The sequence below is a fragment of the Heptranchias perlo genome, chromosome 40 (genome assembly GCF_035084215.1).
Source record: "Heptranchias perlo isolate sHepPer1 chromosome 40, sHepPer1.hap1, whole genome shotgun sequence".
Classification (NCBI taxonomy): domain Eukaryota; kingdom Metazoa; phylum Chordata; class Chondrichthyes; order Hexanchiformes; family Hexanchidae; genus Heptranchias; species Heptranchias perlo.
In genome coordinates, this window is record NC_090364.1 from 14,615,969 (window position 1) to 14,621,968 (window position 6,000).

General features: G+C 42.1%; 1 protein-coding gene across 2 annotated transcripts in view; it reads right to left on the minus strand.

Moving 5' to 3' along the window:
• LOC137305733 (ankyrin repeat and fibronectin type-III domain-containing protein 1-like) overlaps positions 1 to 5,562 on the minus strand; it is a 102,635-nt gene extending 97,073 nt beyond the window's left edge. The window contains exon 1 of one of the 2 annotated variants that reach the window (XM_067974670.1): positions 5,492 to 5,562. The gene's annotated coding sequence lies outside the window, so the exon portion shown is untranslated. The remainder of the gene's footprint in view (positions 1 to 5,491) is intronic. The other variant, XM_067974671.1, reaches the window with a different exon arrangement.
• Between the last annotated feature and the right edge of the window lie 438 nt (positions 5,563 to 6,000).

The window sequence follows — 6,000 nt, forward strand, 5'->3', positions numbered from 1 at the left end:
TTTCAATTGACCCTCAGCCTCAACAGTCTTTGGGGGAGAGAGTTCCAGATTTCCACTATCCTTTGTGTTAAGAAATGCTTACTGACATCACCCCTTCACGGCCTAGCTCCAATTTTAAGGTTATGTCCCCTTGTTCTGGACTCCCCCACCAGAGGAAATAGTTTCTCTATCTACCCTATCAACTCCTTTAGTCATCTTAAACACCACAATAGATCATCCCTTAATCTTCTATACTCGAGGGAATACAAGCCTAGCCTATGCAACCTGTCCTCATAATTTAACCCTTTTACTCCTGGTGAATCTGCGCTGCTCCCCATCCAAGGCCTTTTGTGAATTCATCCCCACCTAGAACTGAACTTAATCTCCTAAAACTCAGGTGAGTTAGCATCCTCACAGCCTCAGAGAGAAAAAGAATGAAAGTGAAAGTTATAGAGTTGTAGCCAACAGCTCTCCCACCGATGGCTGCAATGAAGAACATAGGGTGGGATTTTCCTTTCTGGTGGAGGAGCTTGGCCTCCACCTGCTGCTGATCTTGGTGAAGTTCCTGGGCTCTTCCTTGTTTAAGTTATTTGGCAGGATTCTTGCCTTAGCTGAGAGCTTGTTGCTCATGGTTATGGGGTGGAGGAAGTGGCTGCTGGATGGGTCAAACTCCTACAGCACCTTAAAGGGGCAAGCAGTCCGGATAGTGTAAAAAACGTTGCTGCCTTGGAGCAACTAGCCATAATGTCATGATCGAAAGTGTACAGTGAAGGTCTCTTCATTGACTCGTATTAGAATATTCCTCCAGGAATCTCCAATGCTTGATAGAAGTGACACGAAAGATTGCTATGGGTGCAGAAACTTGCAGGGATCTGGCTGCACAGTTCCACAGCCCTATTTTCCTCGCCTTATTACCACCAGAATGATGGGCAGTACAGAAGAAGAAAATCCTGTCTATAACCTATATAATTGACCCTGTTCTGGCACATTGTGTGGACTTGAAGGCTGCTGCCAGATTTGCTAGCTCCACTTCTGTCCAGTGCCGGATGAGAACTGTGTGTAAGTGCAAACAGGAGAAAGTAGTGCTGGGAGTATAGCACTACCCTCCCGAAACCATACCAAAGTGTAAAAGCGTCTTCAGAGAGATGGTGTTCAAGGTATAGTTTGTTCTTTAGCATTTGGGTATTAAACATCCCTTGGGCAGTGTGCATAGAAAAAGGTTGGGTGGGGAGCGGACCATTTGCCTATAACAGGGCCAGAATGATTTTACAGCCTTTCAAATTAATGGGTGGACAATTGGGCAGACTCCACCACATTCACACAAACTCAGTTCTCGATTTTCCTCTATGTGTTCCACTTAGAGAGGAAAATCTTCCCCTCAGCTTGGAAACAAACCCAGGTCCCAAGTCCGAACTGGGATTGTTCTCCTTAGAGCAGAGAAGGTTAAAGGGAGATTTAATAGAGGTGTTCAAAATTATGAAGGGGTTTTGATAGAGCAGTATCATAGAATCTTACAGCAAAGGAGGTCGTTCAGCCCATCGTGCCTGTGCCGGCTCTTTGAAAGAGCTGTCCAATTTAGTCCCACACCCTAGCTTTTTCCCCATAATCCTGCAATTTAGTCCTCTTCAAGTACATGTCCAATGGCCTTTTGAAAGTTCCTATGGAATCTGCTTCCACCACCCTTTCAGGTTGTGTGTTCCAGATCATAATAACCTTCTGTGTGAAAAAATTTCTTCTCATTTCCCCTCTAGTTCTTTTGCCAATTATTTTAAATCTATGACCTCTGGTTACTGACCCACCTGCCAAAGGAAACAGTTTCTCCCTTCTTGCTCTATCAAAACGCCTCATTATTTTGAATACCTCTATTAGGTCTCCCCTTAACCTTCTCTGCTCTAAGGAAAACAATCCCAGCTTCTTCAATCTCTCCACATAACTGAAGACCCTCATCCCTGGCATTGCCCTGTTAAACCTCCTCTGCACCCTCTCCAAGGCCTTGACATCCTTCCTACAGTGTGGAGCCCAGAATTGTACACAATACTCCAGCTGGGGCCTAACCAATGATTTGTAAAGGTTTAGCATGACTTCTTTGTTTTTATATTCAATGCCCCTATTTACAAAGCCAAGTATCCCATATGCTTTCTTGTCCGCCTTATCAACTTGCCCTGCCACCTTCAAAGATTTGTGAATATGCAGCCCCAGGTCCCTCTGCTCTAGCACCCCCTCAAAATAGTACCATTTAGATTATACTGCCTCTCCACGTTGTTCCTCCCAAAGTGCATCACTTCACTCTTATCCACATTAAACTGCATCTGCCGTGTGTCTGCCCATTTCACCAGTCTGTCCGTCCTCCTAAAGTCTGCTACTATCCTCCTCACTATTTACTACGTTGCCAAGTTTTGCATCATCTGCAAACATTGAAATTGTACTCCCTATACCCAAGTCCAGTTCATTTATATATAATAAGAAAAGCAATGGTCCTAATTCCGATCCCTGGGGATCCCGCTGCATACTTCTCTCCAGTCAGAAAAACATCCGTTCACCACCACTCTCCGCCTCCAATCCCATAGCCAGTTATGTACCCAAGTTACCACCTTCCCTTTAATCGCATGTGCTTCTATTTTCCAAATAAGTCTGTTATGTGGTACTTTATCAAATGCCTTTTGAAAGTCCATGTATACAACATCTACTGCACTACCTTCATCAACCCTCTCTGATACTTCATCAAAGAACTCAATCAGGTTAGTCAGACACGATTTGCCTTTAACAAGTCTGTGCTGGCTGTCCCTTATTAATCCATGCTTCTCCAAGTGAGAATTAATTTTGTCCTTGACAATGGTCTCTAGTAGCTTTCTCACCACTGACATTAGACTGACTGGCCTGTAGTTACCAGGTTTATCCCTCTCCCCCTTTTTCAACAGGGGTGTAATATTTGCAATCCTCCAGTCCTCTGGCACCATTCCCATATCCAAGGAGGATTGAAAGATTGTGGCCATACCTTCTGCTATCTCCACCCTGGCTTCCCCCAGCAACCTAGGATGCATCCCATCTGGACTGAGTGACTTGTTAACTTTGAGTGATGCCAACCTATTTAGTACCTCCTTTCTATCTATTTTTATCCTATCCAATATCTCTACTCCCTCCTCCTCTAGTGTGACATTAACTTCATCCTCCTCTTTTGTGAAGACAGATGCAAAGTCCTCATTCAGTACCTGAGTTATGCCCTCTGCCTCCACAAGAAGATTTCCTTCTTTGTCCCTAATCGGCCCCACCATTCCTTTAACTATCCTTTTACTTTTTATATGTTTATAAAAGATTTTTGAGTTCCCTTTTATGTTACCCACTAATCTTTTCTCATATTCTCTCTTTGCCCTTCATATATCCTTTTTCAATTTTCCCTTACACTCTTTGTGTTCTGCCTGGTTCTCTATTGTATTCTGTACCTGACATTTGTCATAAACTTCCTTTTTCTGTTTTACTTTAACCTCTATTTCCTTTGTAATCCAGGGAGCTCTAGCTTTGGATGCCCTATCTTTCTTCCTTATGCTTGGTTTGTACCTGAACAATCTCCGTCTTGAAAGTCTGCCATTGCTCATTTACAGTTTTCTTGGCCAATCTGTGTTTCCAGTCCACCTGTGCTAGATTCCTTCTCAAATCACTGAAATTGGCTCTCTACCAGTTGGGTATTTTCACTGTTGATTTTTTTTTGTCCCTTTCCATAACTACTTTAAACATAATTATGTTATGATCACTATTACCCAGATGTTCTCCCACTGAAATATACTCCACTTGCCCTACTTCATTCCCTGGAACTAGATCCAGCACTGCTTCCTTCCTCATTGGGCTAGAAACATACTGATTAAGAAAGTCCTCCTATACACATTTTAGGAAGTCTTCCCCCTCCTTGCCCATTACACTTTTTTCCCCAGTCTATATTAAGCTATACTAATACTGCTCTATTATTTTTAAATGTTTCTGAAATTTGCCTACAGGTTTGCTCATCTATCTCCTTCTCACTATTTGGGGGTCTATAGTAAATATCCAGCCATGTAACAGCTTGTTTTCTGTTCCTTAACTCTAACCAAATAGATTCAGTCTGTCAACCCTCTGTAGAACTGTAATATTATCCTTGATCAATACTGCCACCCCCCCCTTCCTTTTTCTTTCCCTATCCCTCCTGTAGCCAGGAATGTTTAATTCCCATTCCTGCCCACATTTAAGTGAGGTCTTCGTTATGGCCACTGTATCATAATCCCATGTGGCAACTTTTGCCTGCAGCTCATTGACCTTATTTGTAACACTCCTCGTATTAACACACATGCATTCCAACACCATCTGAATCTGCTTTGCTTTTTTTCTCCATCTAATTCCTGCTCTTTCTACACTATTCTGCATTCTGTAGCTATTTTTCCCTCCTAGTTTTCTATGTACCTTGTCTCTCCTCTCTGTTGCTACGTCCTGGTTTCCCTCCATCAGCCAAATTAGTTTAAACCCTCACCCAAGATAGGGAGAAACTGTTTCCTCTGGCAGGATGGTCAGTAACCAGAGGGCACAGGTTTAAGATAACTGTCAAAAAATCCAGAGGGTTGGGGGGGGGGGAGATTTTTTTTTACGCAGCAAGTTGTTACAATCTGGAAAGTACTGCCTAAAAGCATGTTGGAAGCAGATTCAATAGTAACTTTCAAAACGGAATTGGATAAATACTTGAAAAGGAGAGATCTGTAGGGCGATGGCGAAAGAGCAGGGGAGTGGGATTAATTAGATAGCTCTTTTAAAGAGCCGGCACAGACACAATGGGCTGAATGGCCTCCTTCTGTGCTGTATGATTCTATGAAGTGGAAAATACAGTAATTATAAACCACTGAGTCTCTCATAGAATTATTTTAGTGTGTCAACTCATTTCCATAAATTAAAAAGAAAAGATTTGCTCTCCCTCATTACCCTTCCCCTACTACCAGTATAAAAGTCACCCTCCCTCAACATTTTCCACCAGTCACTTCTATTACACAACACATTGACTTCTGCAGCTCTCCTAAACATCACTGTTTGATATTAGCCCCTCACTCTTAGGAGTCAGTAGCATGTACTTAGTTTTATTTGATTAGCAAAGTATACAAATGATTACCCATTCATACATATATTAATCATGGTCAATCAGATAGTTAGGCGCACGAGTAGAAAATGTATAAATATGCCTCTGACCATAATACTCTGACATGCAATAACATCAGCACAACACTTAGTATATTGCTCATTTACAAATACAGAAACCATATAAACCTCTCTTTTGTGCTCGCACCCTGCTCACTCACATACTCTGAGCAGCTTATTGAGTCGACAGAACAGAGAGCCCCTGCATCATTACGGTACATAAAGAAGGCTTCACATTTTGAATTTAATACTGGGTGTCTGTTATTGTGCTTAAACAGCAATCGTGCTATGATACTAAAGCAAGCGTTAACTTTAAAAGGCAAAAACTGAAGAAAAGACACCATCCAAAGAACGGAGGACCTACCGATTTCTGCCATTCAGAGTTACTTCCAGCAGAGCAGTTTGAAATGTGGATTCTGACAGGTGAGCAGCACAATCCTGAGCAGAGGCAACAGCGTCACAAGTACAGTTTCCTGCTTTCAGTGAAGCAGAGGGGGTTGAGGCAGGAAGCCTGCTAGCTTATCATAAAAGTGCAGAATTACGTGGGAGGTCACATATTAAACACTGACTAAATCAGTGAACAGATATGTTGTGTTTGAGAGGAAGTTGGGTTTCTAATAAACAATTACCCTTGTCTCCACAAGACATATAGGATCATCCTATTTGTAACTCATCTGCCAATGTATTAACTAGATTTTTCTTTTGGCAGCCAGCGGTGATAGATCTGGTGGAAAAGTGAAAATAAAATTGTCAGTTTACCATTGGTATAAAATCATAGGACTTTGTTTTTGGTAAGATTTCTAGAGGAATAGAATTGAAAAGCAGTTAAACTTGTGTAGAACCTTAGTTTGACCGCCCTTAGAGTATTGTGCA